Below are 19,336 nucleotides of genomic sequence, written 5' to 3'. Positions count from 1 at the left end.
ATCACAGCTTTGTTTCCAGCGGGTGAGCGGATAATCTTTTACAGTGCGGGGAGGGAGGGCAGCGCTCCCATCAATCTCCGGGGCTTATAGCTGCTGCGTGGTTGCCTCGCCTCACCAAAATGCCTGCAAAGCAACACAACACTGGCCTGAAAAGGGTCAGTAAGACAACACGGTGAGCTCCTAGACCCTCCTTAACCCTCAGAACAATGCTTCACTTCTGTTCCATTAGTCCTGTCATTGTTATTATGTCGTTTTTCTAACAAGGCTGTCATATCTGAGGGAGCAGCATTGCTTTCCTGCTGACAGCCTTGGGAAACTATGTTTTCAGCCTTAGCTGCTCCTGTTGTCGAGAGATTTCATCTATCTCTTTGCTTCACAGCCATGTGCACTCTGTGTTGCAAAGCAAGAAGGTCTCACTTGCACTTGGGGCATCTTGCCCAGGCAGACTCGGGAGAAGGGCCCCCAATGGCCCCCGTGCTGCTGTATTGGCTGGCTGGCAGGGATGCTGCACACTTCTCTCCGCACCCCGCTGCCCTGACAGTCGTCTGCCGTACAGCTACCCCCCGTGGAGACGATGGCGCTCTGATTGACAATAATGGGAAGTGGCAGAATCAATGGAAGACAAGAAAGGGGTGTGCGTGAAATTCTCCAGGAGCTTCTAGTCACAGACCAGGGGATCTGGCAACACTCACCTGTCATCCCTGCAGCACCAGCATTAGAGGTTGTGACAGCAGGAGCTGATGGAGAGAAAGACACTGTTTTCATCATCTCTCTGCTGACAGCCCAGTAATGGTGCTTCCTCTGAACATTTTAGTTACAGTTAAACACAAATATGTTCACATCCCTACTACACAGACCTGCTTAAAACTATAAACCCTATTATAGATTTTTCCACCTTACAGAAATAAATCTTAAATACCACTGTTTTTAATTGATGGTTTAATATGTTAATTGAACAATGCTAACTAAACCAATATAAAAAATAAAGTAAATGCAATAAACCCTATTTTTGAAAGCTGAGTTCAGCCACACCTAGCCCTCAAAACATGGTCTGCAGGATCAAGAAATTGCTTAAAAGAGAACAAAACAAAGTAGGGTAAAGATGTAAAAACCCTAAACATTATGCCCTAATCAGAAGAAATTCAAGAACACATGAGTCTTGGAAGGTTGTTAAGAAATTTTAAAGAGACTTCTTTGAGGCACTGTGGGATCTGTTGTCCACAAAAGGAGGAAACATGGAGTTGTGAACCATCTCAGCAATCAACTCAAAGAGAAGATTGATTTCCTGAAAGAACACAAATTATATCAGATCAGATAAGATAAAATTATGTTCTTGTATAAAACTTTTGAAAACAGATTTTTACTATTTTTTTCCACAAAGTTGCCCGAGGTGCACATTTATAATTGAAAAGTAATCTTTGCTCTGGTTAGAATTGTTATATTGAGTAACTTGTTATCTCAAACTGTAGTAAGTGGCTATTAAAGAACACATTTAAAATAGTGGTTTAACACATTATCTAAATATATATTGATATGGCTCAGATGCACTCCTGATCTTCTGCAGGTACTTTAGGTGTGTGTGTGTCAGTGTGTGTCTGTGTGCTTGTGGATGGAGGCCAGATGTCACGACAGAGGGGGCACTCCATCCTCTAATTGATCGGCAAAAGATGCACATGAAGAAGACGTTAAAGCAAAATGAAGTCATAAAAGTGGATTGAGACATTTATTAAGTCAGACGAAAAGCCCTCAGAAACATTGAGATTGTTTATTGATTTTTGTGTTTTGGCTGGCTGCGCAGGAGTAATCGCTTGTTCTGCTGCTGCCGTGTAGTGGAGATGGTGGAGGCGCGAGCACGACTGAACACACAGGTGGAGGTGCTCACTTCCTCCTAAAAGAGATGAGTTTAACCAGCAGAACACTGACTTTATATTATTATTTTCCATAATTTATATAGAGATTCTGACTCAATGCACAGCTAGGAATGCCAAGTGCTTTTGGTGGAATGTTTCTGAAGAGCTGGCAGGCTCAAAAAGCCAGTCTATTCCCAGAGCTCTTCACTCGCAAATAGAAACACTGCAGATTTTATTGTTCTCCTTTCTGTTTGTGGGTTTTGTATGTGCAAATGCATGTATCTTTTATAGTTCAAGCAATATAAGTTGCAATATTCACTTGAATAAACACAAAAATTCAGCACATAAAAAATAAACTGCATTTAGACACTTTTTTAGGCCACTCCAAAACCTAAATATTTCACATGCAATATGCATGTGATACATAGAGATCTATGTATCCTTTTCAATCTTTATTCAATCTCTTATTTATATTAAAATTGGCTAACTTTACTCGTGTCTTGAATATGGGAACCCTTTCCAGTGACTAGGGTATCTTTCTGGAACCATTATTTACATCCCTCTCATTAAAACAAATTATGAGGGTAGAAATTAGCCCCAAAAATCTGTATTGAAGCATTATTTTTTCAGTTAGTGTGTAGTTTAGAACAGTTCTAAACATTTTCAACTAGTTTATTTTTTTACTATTTTAACTCCATCATTTCAGTTTTAATACACATATATGTTTTCTGTTAACTTTGTCTTTTATCAAGGAAAAACAAAAGCAAAATTGTTGCCCCCGTTTTACTACCCTGTAGATATTTTTCTACTGTAAGAATTTGAGCTTTATGAGTTTCCAGCTGGCCGGTCACCAGACAAGGCCGATCAGCACTAAAGTTGGTCGGCTCTGGTTATCAGCAGATTTCTCTGTAAATCTATTGAAAATATGTAGGGCATTTAGCTCATGATATTTTCATAAAATTTTTTTTAGATTTGCCATTTTATTGTATTTTCCAAACTGAAACTATATATACAAATTGTTAGAATCTTGAGGCATTATATGATACTGCCCATGGTAATTTAACACTCTGTATAATATATTATATTTGATCAACTCAAATCATAGTTCTTTCATTTCTTTTCTAGGTGAGGAGATAAAATTGATGTCCACGCTTCATAGCTGTCCTGCTGCACACACGTGTCTTCATGTGTGTGCTTGCCTGCGTGTGTGTGTGTGGTGCAGATGAGTGTTAGGTAGAGTTCAACCATACTGGTGACATCAATCTGCCTGTTCTTTATTAGACGGAGCAGTGAGGTGTAACTGACTGCATTGTCCACAGATGGACTTGGGCCCATAGCACACAGGACCCTGGTCAGCTGCCCTGACAATACAATCAATAACCACACACTCATTACAGGAGCCATGCCTGCCTTTTCCCTGTTGAGCTGCCCTGAGGAGTCTCCCGTTATTGTACCCTGATTTTTCTTTATTATTCCACATACCGGTAAGCTAATCCTAAAGTTTTCTCTACAGTTTTGTATATATGGGTGATTTTTATTTTGTAAATTTAAGTAAAACCTGGAAAGGGTAAAGGGACACTGAACAGTCCCAGGCAGAGCTCCTCTGCTGCAGTATTCAGGGCCGGACAGTTGCAGATGACAGTGATCCAGCATTGAGCTCGGGGCCTATAAATGGTAATGCCCTCCACTTGCCTTCCTCATAAAGCATAATAAAAGAAGGTTATAAATCCAGCCAATTAGCTGTGTCTATCAGTCGCCTTAATTGGAGTGTCATGACTGGCTAAGGGATGACCTTGTGTGCCAGAGCGCCAAGACAGACGAGGGGGCCAGGGGGGACATCTGAGTGGAAGTGGCCGACTTGGGCTTCTTTAAATCAACTGAATCCAGCAGGCCATGCTGCAGTTAAGGGCCGGGTCATTTGGTGGTAAAACGTTTATGCTGATGTTTGAATTTAAAGTCTCTCGAGTAGATGTGATTATGGGAACAATATGGCTGGGGATTCCTTTGCTCGGTCAACGCAGGTGCTTCAAATTCATCTTGTTGTGCTGCTGTGCAGGAGTTAAATCCTCCCTCTGTCCTCCTGTGTACCTGGCCAACATGCATCTCCTCTCAACACCTCGCTCAACCGCTCTCTGTGGCCACTCAAACCTGAAACCTCGACTTCCGCTCTGGCTATGAGCATCCACTATCTCATGACACCGGTCTGTCGCAGAGGAAACACTGAGCCATTTGTTCATGTAGAGATGTCAGTGCTCTCATCCCTTCGCCTCAGGATCAGATGGTACAGAGCAGTTAACCAACCAGCTGTCAGGGACGAGTTTCTCCACGCCTCACTGAGAGACGTCGACAGTTGTTTCCTTTCTCTCTGACCGGCCAGAGATAATTCAGTCAACACACTTTGAACTACAGATAAGGGAGGAAGAGGATGATCCAAGGGACAGGGCAGAGGAGAAGAAGTGGAAGGGAACAGGTGAGGTAGGGTACCCAGAGCAGGTGTATAGGAACTGAAGAGGGCCGAGTAAGATATCGACTGAGACGGATGCAATCATCTCATTTGCACCTAGTCTTGCAGTCAAAATCAAAAATTGTTATTTCAGAAATTGATTTAAACTTTAATTTTTTCAGACTGTAAAGTAAATTTATGTCAGTCATTCAATTAAAAAGTGTAAGTATATTATAGATTCATTACAGAATGAGTGATGCATTTCTAGAACTAAGTTGTTAATTTTGATGATTGCTAAAATATTACATAAAACCAATAAACAAAGATTTTTAATGCTCATTTTGTTTGTCATGGCCTGCACCATCATGAGAAGGATTGCTAATTTAACAAAAGGAGGGCAATAAAACAAATCATTATTGAAGATGATAGATGTCCACAGAGTGCTGTATCCAAATGGAAAACTTAGTGAAAAGAAAAATTGTTTAAAAAAAGTACACAAACAACTAGTTATCATCAGCCTTCAGAGGGTTGAGCTGTTAGAAGAAATTATTGGAGGGAGAAGTAGAAACACCCCAGAGATATGGACTATTCTGTGTGGTTATAGAGAACCTAAGAGAACATCAAAATCTTCTCAACTGACCAAAAGAGAAAAATAACTGCTGTTTTTCAGTGGTTTCAGATCCTTTGTTTTTTTAGATTAGAATAAATTTAGCATTTAATTTGAAAAATCAAAGTCAGAGAGCAGTGAGGCACAGAATCCTGACAGCTTGAGATTTCATGAGCTGTAAACTGTAATCATCAGCATTAGCATTCATATCAGTAATTCAATTTCAGGTGTTTAGATATTGTCACCTTTCTAAAACACCTTTCATTGTTTTAGAAAGGTGACAATATCTAAACACCTGAAATTGAATTACTGATATGAATTGCATTTTCAATAATACCCCAATTTATTAAGAAGGCCCTGTGTTTTCAATAAGTAAGCATGCTATCCTGCGTTTCGTGATTTGTAATGACCGCGCGCTGCCCCTGCTAATCCTGTTGCTTCCTGTTTGGGCTGTTACGAGTGTGAAAAGATGAGGGAGAGGAAATTAATTTCCAATAAATGCCCCACAGAGTAGCTTTTGTTTTGTCTCAGGCATGTGGGTTTGCATACCTGCCAGGTGTTGCGTGGCACTCACCCCCCTGGTCTCCACGTGCTCTGTGCCAAGGTGCGTGATGAAAGGCCCCTGGTGGCCTATCAAAGGCCCCATTGAGTTGCAGCTATGAGCAGGACAAGAGGGTCCCAGTTTGGACAGTGGAAATTTGACACTATCCGACAGGAGTTCCACACAGCCCACTCTGGGTGCTGCTGACAGCCCCACTCGTAAGGAGATCAGGCGCTCTAGTGTGCACTTCTACTGACTCGCTGCCAGCTGACCCGGAGCAAAGAGGGGGAGCCGTGAGGAGCGTGGATATGCAGAGGAGTGGATGCATAATAAGAACAGCATGTTGCTGGAATAATTAACCAGTCACTATTTAAAGCTGCAGGACGAAACTTTTATAAAGAATATGTTTTTTACATATTTGTTAAAACACAAGACAGTTACTCTGTGAAAATATTGATCTCTTCTACGTCCTTCCTGATCTGCTATTGCAGCCTGAAGAACCAGTCATAGCCAACAGGAGGGTCTTAGTGCTGTCAATCAAACTCATGTACTCACTGCTAAATGTGCCTATTGACAGAGAAACAATTCACTATTACAACCGTCATTGGTGGCTATGTTAACTAGCCTTAGCATTCACCACAGGGAGAATGAGGGGAATGAGAAGTGCCACAGAGATTGTGATTGACAGCAGTAAGACCCACCTCCTGACTATGAATTGTTGTTTATGGATAGTACTGGCAGCACTGGGAGAAGGCAGAGGAGCTATTTTTTTTTCACAGATTATCTGTCTCATATCATTTTGTCACAACACAGTGTCAGTTTCAATAAATATCTAAAAATATATACTTTCATTATGTTACACACTGCAGATTTAAGGTGGATCACACTGAACATTTGACAATTTCTTGTTGCATCTTTTACTCAAAAGTCCTAAGCTAACTCTCCCTGCAGTCCCTAAAAATCAGATTGACTGTATTAGGTGAGTTCCTACTAAATATCCACCACAGTGCAAAAAAGACGTGTTTCAGTGAAGAACCGAGGAGTTGGTCTGCTTATCAATGGTCACAATGGGACTTTTCCTTTGATTAATAATCCTTTCCTTGCAGGAAAGGATGTAAGCGATGTCACTCAAAACAAGTCAAAGCTTCTTTTTTTTAATTTAAATTTCCACAGAAAAATCTAAAGTTATTAAACATCTATATACTGAATAAATAATTTAGTACCTGCTTCATCTTCACACAAGAGTTTTCATAAATAATCCGGAATTCCCATTCGCCCACAGCCTTCTTTAACCATTCGGCCGTTCAAGCTCCCACCTTTAAAATAACACCCTTAAATAATGGCGACTGTTTTTGTTGACACCCTGGCTGATGTTTGTTGCTCAGTAATATATTGCATCAGCAGAGCAGAGTAGTTGTCTCTGCTCTGCACCTGCACCAACCATTCAGGCTGAAGTCAATAAATCCCAGCACTGGCAGAAATCAGGGAGCAGCTCACTGGACCTCAAGTTGCCTTTCTAACACATTACACTCCACAAACTCTCATCTATGGGCTTTTGCTGATGCATATATGGTTTGTTTATGCATGTGTGAACATTTGGAGTACCGGTGCTTTAAATTCGCCGTCCTTAGATCCCATCCTTAGATCCCACCAGTGATCCCCACCAGCCAGACCACCATTCCACATACCAGCAGGCGGTGCATATACAAATCACTGCGGCCTTGTTAGCATAGTTTAGTGAAGATGTCAGTTTTACGAGGGCCAGGTTGCTTGCTATGCGTGTCAGGGACAGCAAGGGAGGGGGTGACCCACAGGGGGATCACACAAGCCCTGCACCTGTAAATTTTTGACAGAATAACAGGAGGCTGGTGGAATAACGGGCCCGTACCGCTGCAGAAGAGCTTGAAACCTGTGATGTGATTTAACAGCGACTCACTGGAGTCCACAGAATGGAGACAGACAGAATGAGTTTCCTACTTCAAATAAAAAAAATGCTCCCTGTTATCTGATGTATTGTAAATAATCGCTTCCTCACAGATCACAAAAGGAGCTTTTTTCTCTGCTCATAACCAGAGCTACCCTAGATCAGGAGCGTTGTTTAATGCAGTCGTGTGTGTGAGGGTTGTTGGCGTCATTAGATTGTTGATCTCATTTCCTCTCTGATGATTGAAAATAGAGAGAGGCTCTGAGTTTATCAGGCAGATAAATGGACGGCCCATCCTGTGGGAAGATCTAATCTGTCATGCGTCAAGGCCGGGGTTCACCTGCCGCCTGGTAATAACCACGTCGAAGGGCACTGATGATTTAGGAGAGCTTGGCTCTTTGTTTGCTTTTGCAAACACCTGATGGTTTCATTAATTAACCAGCCACAATTAGTGGCCCGCGTCATGCCAGGTATACTCTTTCAGCGGCCATATTAAAAATCACAGAGGAACTCTATTAGAGTTGACCTTTTCTGTGAAATTACTGATATTTCAGATTTAACATGGAATTTAATGAAAAGTTTCTTTATTTATTCTTACAGCTGAGGTCCTTTCTGTCCACAGTCTGAAATGGGGTCTTCTGAAGCCTGCAGGTCGTTAATTATGATCTTCACAAATTAAATTAAAAGGATGTCATTGCTAGATTTTTTTATCCCTCTGTCCCAAAGGTTTAAGAGTAGATAAGATATTTATCACCTCTTAAAATGATGCCTCTTCACATTAATTACATTGATTAAAGTCCCATTTGGTTTCACTTTTTTTTAATACATTTCTTTATTAAAAAATTAAGTACTTCAGGAAGAAGAGCATTCATCTGGCAATCAGAAGGTCAGGGATTCAGTCTCCTGCTTCCTGTTTGACTTGTCCTTGGGCAAATTCCTAAACTCCATTCTACCTCTGGTGCAAAGGTCCAAATGTGATAAACAAGGGCTTAAAAAAGTTTTGTGTGAGGCGAGTGCTATTATAAAAGCATTTTAAGATTGAAAAAAGACAAACATTTGTTTCCTAATGTTGTTGGCATTAAATATAGACTGGTATCAAATTTTTACCAAGATTCAAAAGTGTTATGGTTTCAAAACACAGAGGCAATTATGCAATTCTATCAACAGGATTAACAATTATGTTTGTTAATTGAATGTCTATGGACACAGCAGACACTTGGAATACAGAGCCAAAATATGACAAATAGAGTTCATTCATGCAAGAAAACTATTCAGTCAAATGGCTATGGAAACTTTTGTTGTTGAATAAGTGTTTGCCCCCTTACAGGTTGGTTCTGTTTCTGTGTTATTTTGTCACACTGAAATGTTTCAGATCATCAAATACATTTTAATAAAGGATAAGGACAACTTGGATAAATGCTGTTTTCAAAAGATGATTTCAGTCATTAAAGGAAAAATAACGAATGAACCTGGACCGCTGGGAAAAACTAATTGGCGCCCTTGTTAAATCATGAATTAACTGTGATTAAACAAAACTGTTTTAAAAAAGCTGTGGACCTGATTATTACATGTCAGTGTAATAATTCAAACAGAACCTCTTTCATGGATAAAAGATTGAAAAAATAATATTTCAAAAACATTAAAACATTGACATCTCTCGGTCTGGAAAGGGTTACCAAGCTGTTTAGGATGCCAACAAACCAAAGTGAGAGTCAGTAATAAAACATAAGGCTATGATAAACCTTCTCAGGTTTTGTATTCAGGTTAACTTTATCCAAAACTGAAATATGGTTGATAACGTGTGACAATTAAGTCTGACATAAAAAGGGTCAAATACTTTTTCAGAGCACTATATGTTTTTAAAATCCATTATTCTATCATTGGCTTTAAAGTTACTGATGATGATGCGGAAAAAGTTTCTTACTTCCAAGATCTTTGCCGTTCAGACCCTTGGAGTAAATCACAATGGCCGCCAACTCCTCTCTCTCCCAGGTTCATCCGCATCTCTCCCTTCTACTCTGGACCAGTGCGGCTGCTGGTTTCCGTCTCTTCTCAACCGCCTTTCTCTCTGGCTGGGAAGAAAAAACACACGCATACACAAACACAGGTTTCCTCTGCCACCCGCATGCATTTATTTATTAGTTATATTTCCTAATTCAGTTTGACGAATGAGTGACAGCTTGACACTTCATTCGGTAAGATTAATAGAACGACACAATATTTACGTGGCAGAGACAGCCAATTATCCCACCATCTATCATCCAGATTATCTTTCTGATTGAAAACTACTCGTCCATGTAATCGGAATTATTTGGAATTAGAAGAGAATTTATGGCTTCTTGTGTCACTTTTCCTGGACGGTGGTAAATTAGAAATAGTAGATACATAAAGGGAGTATAAGAAAAATGGATAAATAAAGGGGCTCAACAAATGTTGCCATATATTTTTGCTTTTTCCTTCCTCCATGACCTTAAGTGAACTTTATTTTTGCAGACCATAATATTGTGAGGCTAAAACTTAAAATTCCTCTCCATAAAGAAGGCTTTATTGGATGTTTTCATAAAACATTTTTTAAAAGGGTACAGATATATTTGATTGAGCAGCGAGTTGTTTTAATCGGAAAGCAGAATGAAATGCTTTCCACTCTGAAGACAGTAATGGATAGATCTTATCCACAGTGATAGCCTTGTGTGTATTGATCTATGCCAATGTTTTTTAAATGTCCATCTTACTCATGGCAGAGCCCACATTAGTTTACTCCTTCAACCTCTGTCCTTCAGTCTCTGGTGATTAATTCACCCCGTTCCTCTCTATCTCGCCCCACAATGCTTTGTATTCTGTTTCCATACATCACCTTTTTGTACCACTCTCTTCTCAAACTTTCATCACTTGATTAATTTACCTAATCTCTTGACTCTGCTTAATGTTTCAGAGTATCTGGTTTTCATACAGAAAAAAAACAGACATTTTCATTCTCCTTTTAATGAAAAATCAAAGAGAACAGAACGAACGAGAGGTTCAGGGAGCAGGCAGAGCAGGTATGCAAGGTTGGTCGTCAAGATGCAAGACATCGACTACAGTGCTTGTCTTTCAGATTTCTTCTGACGCTTTGTTGTCACACTTAGATATTTCAAATTGTCAGACTGATTTTAGTGCCAGACAAAGATGTCCCGAGTAAATGAAAAAATAACTTTTAAAAGATTTTATTTTGAGGAAAACAAGTTGTCTTAATTAATCTGGTCTTACTTGGACAATAAATTAACCCTGTATCTAACATACAAACTGCAAGCTTTTGTGATACTGGCTTTAACTCTCTTGGATCAATGTGGAGGAATGTCAGTCCGTGACAGGTTAAAAAGTATTAGGTTCCATTAACCAAATTCCTAAATGGTACACATGTTCAGGCAGTGAGATGCCTCAAATCTCACTGGATTCATCATTTAAAAAGTGTACATATCACGTTGTCCTTGTTTGTTGTTTGAATTCGTGATGAAAACAGACAAATTCATTTAGGTTTGACAAAAGGCAAAAACAAAAGAAACCTTTGAGAGCCCAAATACTATGAAAGAAGGTATTGACTCGACTGACCGTAAAATTCCAGGACATCTCCAGCTCACTGCAGGAATCAATACACTTTCCTTCTGCAGATCTTGAAACATATTTTTAGATAGCTATAAAGTAAATTAAAACACACCAATAATGCAATCTGTTGCTTTAACGGTCAATAGAAAACTAAAAATAAATGTATGGAGCATGAATTGACTTGGCATTTTTTTGAGCAGGTCTTTGGTAATGAAATTTCAGAAGTGACGTTTCATCCCTTTAGCCAGCCTTGGAGCTCTAAAAGCCTGGCTCTGAGTCATTCCTTGTTTTAGAAATGGTGAAAATGGCCACATCTAACATCAGTGGCAGGGGGTCCGGTTTACGCCGACTTGTTAAATAGGATTATGCTATCCCAATATAGCACTCCCAACAACTATGGCTTGTTTATTTTTATCCTCTTATTAGGATGGGAGCAGAATCCTTAAAAGGGTGCCAAAATTATCCTGCGAAACGCTGACAGGGAAAAATGAAAGGTCTCCAACGGTTATTATAAGCAATCTGTCTGCATTGAAGCACAATGTGACTGCTGTGCTTGCGATACCAACGAGGTGACCTCAGCGAGATGAGGAGGAGAGACATGTTGAAAGTCAGACACGCCGTCTGGGCAGGTTCACCCCACATACACACTCAAAAGGACGCAACGAAGTATTTATAACCCTGCAAAGTAAAAGTGACTGATTATTTCCCTTCATTTTTTTAAATAAATCCAGTGCTGTCTTTTATGATAACAATGAGTATGGAAATTTAAAACAAGAGTAAAGTAAAAACTGGCCCACTTTTCTGATGGTGAGAAAAATTACAACTTCTGACTTTTTTTTTTTTTTTTAATCAAATCAGTGTTGAGTCCCTCAGTTTTGCTTTAACATTCAAGGAGAAGCGTCTCTAAAGAGGACCTGAACTTTTCTAATGTTCAATACATTTTACTCCTTTAATACGTTTCTACTGCCTGGTAATATCCTTTTCTTAAAACAAAGCAGGGTTTTTATTAATATCTTCACATGTAGAAGCTCAACATTAAAAATTAACATCAGTAATTAATAATGAGAAAATGCAGAGATTATTTATCAAGTAAAGTAAGATGTCCAGGCCAATTAATTGTCTTCTTAACTGAAAGACTGGTTGTGTCATGCATGCTGCTCACAACTATTATGTGTGTATGTTAACTTGCAGTCTTTTTCATCCTTTTGGCAATGTCAAGTCATGAATGACTTGTTTAAAATCAGGTCACAGGACTTGTTAGGACTTGTCTGAAGTCTTGTTTTGACTAGGCCACTTTGTAGTGGATTTGCTGGTGAGCTTTCGATCAGTGTCCTGCAGCACAAACTGATGCAAACTGCACCGAGCTGTCACTGGCTGGATATTCTCCTTTTTTTTTTTTTTTGAAAGAGCAGAGTTCATGGCTCAATCAGTCACTGTAAGTTGTCCAAATCTTAAAGTAGCAAAGCAATCTGAGTCCATCAGACCACAGCTGTTATGTCAGACTGCAGACAAGATTCTGGTTCAGTTTGTCAGATGTCCTCAGTGATTCCTCACTTTGGATTTGAAACTAGGTGTGACAAATAAAAATAAATATGAGAGATATTATTTTTTATGGACAATAAGAAAGATTGAAAAAAAAACTTTTTAGGAAAGTCACACAGAAATTAGTCAAATATGGCAATGCATATGAGGCAAACTAAATAGTTATCACAAAAACTATTATGAAAAAATGAACAATTATGAAAAAATGCAGGCAACAGTTTTTGGCAGATAAAAAATTGATTATTTTTCTAAGATTTTGTAGATTCGCAAGAAGCTGAGGATGTAAAGAAACTATCCTTTTCGGTAAAGCTATGTCCAGGCTGAAGCTATTTTACATTTGTCAAGTTTAACACATTAATCATTATTTAAAGTTGTGATTGTGTGAAAAAATTAATTATGTGAAAAAAATTATTAAAGTAAGTAAAAAGACAGAGATAGGATGTTCATACTCAATAAATACTTGTTCAAAATTATTAAAGAAAAAATTTCCCAATGACTGCTGTTCAGTTTTTCCTTTATAGGTGACGACATGCAGCTCCAGGATTTGGTATTTTGGAAATATCTCCACCGTTTACTGACCCTCTCCTTGAACCCCAGGGATCAAATTAACAGCACTGAGCTCTTGGCTTCCCTGTAACCTTTCGCCATCCTCCTGACTGACATTTCTCTTCTCTTTTGCCTTGGGCCCGTGCGTATGGCAGGCCTGTGAGAAAAATGTACAGAGATGCTGTGTTGCTTCTGTGTATAATAGGAAAATGTGTAAATTTTCATAGTTAAATTGATGGTTGAGATTCAGTCCCACTATTTCATCTGCTCTGAAACTCAAGCTGCAAAAGTTGAAATAAGGAAGGCTCAGATTTGCAACTCTGGGGGAAAAGAAAGAAAAGAAGAAAGAGTTTATTCTGTTTTATTGTAGTTGATCCTTAATTTTTCCTCAGGAAACTTTGTGTAGTAATGAAAATTCATCTCACATTTCTCTTGCTTCTTCCACCAAAACCTATTATATATTTAGATAAGTAACTATAAAACATGAGGACAAAAGCAACGTGTTTTTGTTTTAGCTTCCTCACACAGAAAGGCCACTTTATTGACAATTCTTATGCCTCACCAGACATCATGCTCAACTTGAAATGTAAACATAGGTTTACATTGCATTTTATTGGCTAGAGATGTTTTGTAAATAAATGTGCAAAAAATCAATGTCCTGGTGTGCAAAGCTGTTAGAGACAGACCCAAAAAGACTTAATGATATACTGTAGGTGCCCAGAAAGTTGAAGCAGACGTGAGCAGAGATCTGAATACAAATGCCTGTTATGCTCCTCAGATTTTAAACTGTAGAAAATATGCGTCCTCTGTTTGAAACTTCATTGTGTTAGTCGATAACTTAACATTCCATAAAAATACAGTGCAGTTCGTGGTTGTGACGCGACAATATGTAAAACGTTTGTAGGAATGTTTTTGCAAGGCACTGTAGCTGAAGAAGCCAGACTGAAGCAAGTATTTCTGGACTTTAGAGGAGGAAAGGGTTTTAAGTTCCCAAATCAGTTTAAGTAGTGCGGGAGAAAAGGGATGGAAATACAGTCGGGTATATGAACCTCGCCGTGGAGCTGTCATGCTGCTAATGGAGGAAGTGGAGCAGAGGGTCAGGAGTCCTCAGCACCTGTGTGGAAGATTAATGACCACCGAGCCACGGGAAGGAAAGACAGTCAGGAAAAGAGACTCTGAAACAGGCTGGAGATGTCTGACTGCCTTAAAAATCAGAGCTACTCGACCTTTGCTGAGGCCTTCACGATGTATATACACAAACACAGAACTGTTAAAGTGACTCCTGAGAAATGATCAAAATATAGCCCCATCTCATTCACTTCAATAGATATCAGACTGAATTACATCATGACCTGGGATCATCATGGTATAGTGCAGGTCTATTATGGAGCGGTGAGATTCGTATGCAGCTCAAGCTGTTGTCCCTTCAGGCCATGAAAGGTGCTTTAAGGCATTGATGACAGCAGAGACCTTTCTGATTACCTCAGTCGCATGTAGCGCCACTGAAAAGAGATATCATCATTATCTCGACACAAAGGCGGCCCTCACATTGTTAAAACAATTAATGTAAGCTGTCAGAGCGCCGTACAGAACTAGTTCCAAGAGTTAAGTCGTAGCTTCTTTTATTATTATTTTTTTTCAACCCTTCCCCCCCGTCCTTCCCCGCTCGCCTGGGGAATCGCGACGGGTACAAAGCTCATTTCCTCATCAAACACACGACGAGTGATTTGGAATATTTATGAGGCTCCCAATTTAAGTTAAACATTTAACAAAAAAGCATCCGATTAAAATGAGACAGCAGAAAGGGTTAAAATCCCAGTGGGCAGCCGGGGCTAAAAATTAAACACTGAATGCCGGAGCAGAATTAAAGCAGCAGGTCTGGGGCAGATTTCAGCTCAGAGGCTTTAGTGTGTATGATATGGTATATGTTGAAACAGGGTTCTCATTGTTGCTGACTGGAATTTAAATTAGGAATAAAGAGGTAATGCTCTAATAAACTGCATGAAAGATACTTAAAATAATTTGCATACTAATGTGAGAAGTAAATGACACATATGTTTGATATGTTGGTTGCTGAATTTATGAAGTGTTTGCAGTGAGAGAAATTTAACATAAAGTGCACATAATAAAAAATTACCACCAACTCACATCACTATATAATGTATAACTTTCTGGTAATTCTCATAAATTTATGTATGTCAATATCACAATAAGAATATTAGAGTGAGTAACACTGCTTCGGTCAGAGGGCACATGTAACCCAATGCCATATTGACTTTATTGATAATCTATGGCTTCCTTTCATTCCTTCCCTCCTCTCCTCAGGTCTCTGTAGCAGCAGATCAGTCAGCAGCTGAGAAACAGGGGTCAGCCAGCTCCTGGTCTTCTGCTCAGTGACTCTCCATACTTCCTGTTTAATCACCGCTCCCTCAGGGATACTCCCCCATCCATCTATCAAGGCCAGAAAAAAGTTCAGGTCCTCTTTATTTCTGGAGATGAAGGACCTAGGTAAGGTTTGTCGTTGATTTATTCTGCTGCTGTGGTGTGTTTCTCTCACCAAAGTGCACAGCATTATTGTGTAATTACATGCAAAAATATTGATATAGTAAACATACAGGGAGTTTTGCAATCCAGCTTCTGAGTGAAATTTGTATAATATGTCATGGTTAACAAGCATGTTATTTTATTGCCATGTAATATATTTTTCATACAGTTTTAATAAGAATCAAAGATCTTCAAATAGCAGATTTATGTTTTATTTGTTACAATAGCTAACATTTTATTTCACTTTGTTTTTATTTAAAAAAAAAAAAACTCCCAAACTGACAAAAAAAAAAAAAATTCTTTTTTTTCATCAAGCTTGCAACTTAGATTCATATGCAAACTATCCGTCCCTTCATCCATCCATTGTCTATATCCACTCATTCTGTCATGGAGTGGGCAAGCTTAAAATATTTTCACTTCTACCTGGAATGTTTTTTACTTTTTCCTTGTCATGAACATGGATCCTTTCTTTATTGTGGAATTTCGAATGCCAGCATTTCCAAATCCAACACTGTTAATGTCAAGCAAAAAACATAAATCAGAGCAACTTTGCTGTGTTTTGTATTTCTGTATCACAGCCTGAATGAACTGCAGACACATTGTACAAAATACAGAAGCAAACTGTGGTTTTAGAATAAAGGTTATCCCAAAAGACACATCATAATTCATCTTTATACTATCAGCTTGCAAAACATTGTTTGTGGTTTTGTTTCTACCCAAAGTCCAAAGATGAGACATTGGTGAACTTACCCAGATCATCGTTATCGAGTCTAAAATTGCGATTGGTCTATTTTCAACTGCTTTCGCACTAATGAGTGTACTAAAAGGGCACTCATTGGTGCTTTTATGGTTCAGACTATGGCATAATTTAAAGCTCTTTTCTATTAACATTTTAAATTCAGGGAAAGTGTCCTGAAATGCTGCCCTAGAGGAGGAATGTTGTTTATTTATGCTGTCGCTGGAAGCCCTGAGGGAAGTGACCACTGTCTCAACCACAGAGACATCGCCTTAGGCCAGCGTACCATCACAGGCTGCCCTCCGATGTTTCCAATAAAGTCTGAATATCCAACCATCCATCCATAAAGCCATTCATCCATAGATTTTTGTTTTTTCCAATATATTACTTGAAGATGGTCTCAAAAATAACAATACGACTACTGGGACAATTTATCATCCAGCAAAATTTGTTATTGCTACAAGCCTACTTCGCAGTATTTAAAAGCAGACTTTCTCCACTAAGTGAAAATAACTGTGAGACATATATCATATTTCAAAGCATAAAAAAATAATCAGTACAAGGTCTGAGTTACTATAGTGATGTAAGTGTTATCTTGCAGCTTGGTATGAAGGTCTCCATCCCTGTTGCGGCACTGGGATCTGATTTTCTCAGCTGCCTCGCTCAGATCCAAACTGGCAGGAGGGGGGCTTGGACTGAGACGAGCAGACCAACCCACTGACCTCTGGAACGAATCTCTAGCTGTGCTGGGCAAGCAGTCGGTGTGGGCCAACGATGGGGCAAGGAGGACTATAGAACTATGATTAGCTGACATGGCGGGTGGGTTTTGCAAGCTGTCCTATTCTCAGGCGTAGATGGGCAAAGGGGTAGAGATGCTAAAATGGGAATGAACCGATTGATCCTGGTGCCTTTATGAGAGTGAGACACAGAAGCTATTTTTACAGGAGGGGGACACATTGCTGGTGAAAGCACTCTGTTCATGACGTAGCTGGGCTTCTAAACTGTACATCAACTGTACTGATGAAACAGCTTGTTTGTTTCATCACCTTGGGATGAAACAAGCAAGCTGTTTACTTTTACAAGTATTACAGAAGCATTTGTACTGCTAGTGCTTGAACTTTTTCAAATGTTATCACTAAACCCACAAACGACGTTTTGTAAGATTTTATGTGATGGACCAGAACAATCACTGCATACCTGTTAGATTATGACTTGAAGTCTTTTAGCCATCATACAAATCATAAATTGGTGTTCTCCAGGACTTCCCAAAATCTGTTGGGATCCTGGAAGTTACTTAATGTTGCTTAATGTGTTTAGCATGCTGTTGTTCTGCAAATGTTGAGCTGAGACTTTCCATCACCTTATAATTCACAATAGACAACAATTCTAGACTGTGACGACCCGGGGGGAAATGATTTCTAGAACTTTCTTTGTCTAAAAATGCTGTAAACTGAAGACGCCTGAAATGTAACACTGTTTTTTTCTTCTTAAGGGATTGCCAGGTAGAATTAGGATAAAAATAAAAGTATAGTCCAGGAAAATAAAGCTGTTGCTCCTGGAACCCCTGCAGTCAGAGTTCAGCAGAAGCTTATTCACACTCAGGCCATCCACTGAACTCATCCACTCTTTTTGCATAAAGTAATTGCTGTCAGGGAATGAGCGCTGCAGAAAGTTGCTCTGCAAGCTCAGAGGGTGAGATTAGGGAATAAAACAGCCAAGTCAGTGCTACTCGGGCACTCCTCCGTCATTGCACTGCTATGGATGAGGGGTGACAGTGATGAATATTGGCCAAAAGTTGGTATTCCACATGATGATTTTCGCTAATGAGAATTGATGAATGTGGGAGGGAGGGAGTTGAGATTGGGCGATGAGAGGAGGGACCGCTCATTAGAAGCCAGTCATGCTAGGTTGAGCGGCTTTAAGGTGGGCAGGAATGCTGGCCCAAGCGATGCCACTCCAGCAGTTTTTAAATAAACATCAGCTGATGTCATTGATCAATACTGCCTTTCATAGAAGCGTCTCAAATGAGATGCATCCGTAATAGGAACACAAAACTCACTTGTCCTTCCCTGCACAACTATTTTAATCTAAAAGTGTATTTATCAGTTGTGTGTCATTTTTCACATTATGTTATGAGACATCTATAGCAATCTCAGTATCCATATGCATGATGCTGTGGTAACACCTGGATGTGGGATTCTCACAAGCTTCCCTTGTCCCAGCTGAAGTCACGGCAGCCTGAGGAAGGAGCACAGGGACACTGATGTAGCAGATGGCAATGTGGGCTTTGAAAACCCATGGCCCTGGAGCAGCCGCAGGCTGCCCCAAAGGCCAACGCTCAGCTCCAGCTCAGCTCCAGCTCAAGCTCCAGCTCCACATGTGGTCAGTCAGGAAGGACACACAAGTGGATAATAGTTAATAGTGAACCAGGCCATTTATTATCACGTGCGTACTTTATGGAGCCGAACCGGCACACCTGTGTGCAGAGGGGGCTGTGGCCAAGAAGTTTAACTTTTAGATGCAGATAAAATTGCTAAATAATCACGTTGGGCTATTTCCAGACCATCAAACTCTCGAACAAACATTGCACAATATTTTAGGTGATTTAATAGCTTGTTGTTCGGTTGATGAAAAGCATAATAGTGGAATTTTTTTTTTTTCACTCTTATGACTAAGCACAGTAATAGCAGCTAAACCTTCAACATTTTCATTTAATTATTTTCAACAGCACTTGTAAATATTCTCGTCTTTATTACCCACTGTGGAAAAAAAAAATGTTTTCAACTAATGAATGACAAAATATATGTGTGGAAGAACACAAGAGGTCAAGAGGTCAAGTAGGGTCTGACAAGGTAAATAATTGGGCAAACAGTGATGTCTCTAATGTTAAATAAAATTCGTTTATTTTTGTTTTTGCTGTTAGAAATATTTTATTCAAATACATATTTGTTCAGTTTATGGACAGTTTAACAAATGTAAATATTTTAAAATACAGTCAATGCAAATAATTCAATTCAAATA

The sequence above is a fragment of the Poeciliopsis prolifica genome, unplaced genomic scaffold (genome assembly GCF_027474105.1).
Source record: "Poeciliopsis prolifica strain line A6 unplaced genomic scaffold, Auburn_PproV2 SCAFFOLD013, whole genome shotgun sequence".
Lineage (NCBI taxonomy): Eukaryota > Metazoa > Chordata > Actinopteri > Cyprinodontiformes > Poeciliidae > Poeciliopsis > Poeciliopsis prolifica.
The sequence above is the reverse complement of the archived record's forward strand: the minus strand, read 5'-3'. Positions refer to the sequence as shown.